The sequence below is a fragment of the Magnolia sinica genome, chromosome 8 (assembly GCF_029962835.1).
Source record: "Magnolia sinica isolate HGM2019 chromosome 8, MsV1, whole genome shotgun sequence".
NCBI classification, from domain to species: domain Eukaryota; kingdom Viridiplantae; phylum Streptophyta; class Magnoliopsida; order Magnoliales; family Magnoliaceae; genus Magnolia; species Magnolia sinica.
The window spans coordinates 29,839,470-29,840,999 of record NC_080580.1 but is presented as its reverse complement, the minus strand read 5'-3'; the positions used below and the strand labels follow the sequence as shown (position 1 = coordinate 29,840,999).

The following is a 1,530-nucleotide window of genomic DNA, read 5'->3' as shown; positions in this document are numbered from 1 at the left end:
CTTTTTAGAGATTAACCTTCTATTTTTGTTTTCTAGTAACTTTCGAATTCTAACCCTTTTAGAATCTAATTTTATTTCCTAATTTTCTACTCATAGAATTTTTGTTTAGAAATTAACTTTCCTATTGTGTAGGCCTTTAAGATAGAAATTTCTAATTCGGTAAGTTCTTTCTCTCCACTTTCTATTTTTCATATCTCTTTTTAATTTACTTTTTAGTGTAGGACTTTCTTCTTTTAGAAACTAGTTTACTTCTATCTCCCTTTATAAGGATTTTCTAATTCTACACATTCTCTTTAGAACTGACTTGTTTGTTTTCTTTTGCAAGTCCTTAACTTAGGGGCCTCAATTTGGTAATTTCTTTCCAACTCTCCCTCTTCCTCTTTTTAGATTTTCTTTTCCTTTCTTAGGATTAAGTTTTGAATTTGATTTAGGGCTGCGAGTGTTTTCATGCCCAAGTGGGCCCGTGACAAAACTCGACGTCTCTTGACTGAAGGAGGATTGGTTGAGGGGTTGACTATCCATCGTAGGACTAGACACCACTCGAATTCCCCTGAGTTAATTGAAGTTATGGCTGAAGAACAACCTCCTCTACTTCCACCCAGGGTGGAGGATACCCAAGATGAGAACGAGGTGCATCAGGCACCCCTGCCTCGTACTTTACGAGATTATCTACAACCAGCAGGAGTGAGTACGCCCTCATACATGATTTTCCCTGAAAACACAGGACAAATGGACATCAAGCCAGGAGTTATCCAACTCCTTCCCAAATTACATGGACTTGAATCAGAAAGTCCATATTTACATTTGAAAGAGTTCGATGAGATTATAACTATATTATGTTTTCCTAATGTATCTGAGGATACAATCAGGCTGAAACTCTTTCCTTTTTCCTTAAAAGAGAAAGCTAAGACGTGGTTACATTCATTGCATCCTAGATCCATTGGCACATGGAACGACATGCAGAGGGAATTCATAAAAAAATTCTTCCCACATTATAAAACGATTACCCTCAAAAAAGCAATCATGAACTTTGCCCAAAAGGAAAATGAAACATTCTTCCAATATTGGGAAAGGTTCAAAGATTTGGTCAGTTCATACCCACAACACGGATTTGAAACGTGGCACATTATAAATTTTTTCTATGATGGACTGACATCTTCCATGCGCCAAATGGTCGAGACAATGTGTAATGGAGAGTTCATTAATAAAGATGTTGACGAGGTATGGGATTACCTCGATAGTCTTGCTGAAAAAACACAATCATGAGACTATTATCCAAAGTCGAACACCACGTCTAGGCCGACTCAATTAAAGGAGAAAGGTGAATTATATCTCTTGAAAGAAGAGGATGATTTCAAGTGTAAAGTGATTACGCTCATAAGGAAAGTTGAGGCCATGGAAGGAAAGAATGATAAGGTTAATGAAATTGTTTGTGGCATCTGTGATTGCAACATTTATACAACTGAAAATTATCCTACAATATCCGCCTTTCGAGGAGTGTTGAATGAACAAGATAATGCCGTAAACAAC

The 1,530-nt window shown here is 36.9% G+C and overlaps 1 non-coding gene across 1 annotated transcript; it reads right to left on the bottom strand.

Annotated features, from left to right (window-relative positions):
* Window positions 1-1,005: 1,005 nt before the first annotated feature.
* Window positions 1,006-1,112, bottom strand: LOC131254531 (small nucleolar RNA R71). The gene has a single exon (XR_009175645.1). It is a non-coding gene; the product is annotated as a small nucleolar RNA R71 (small nucleolar RNA).
* Window positions 1,113-1,530: the final 418 nt, after the last annotated feature.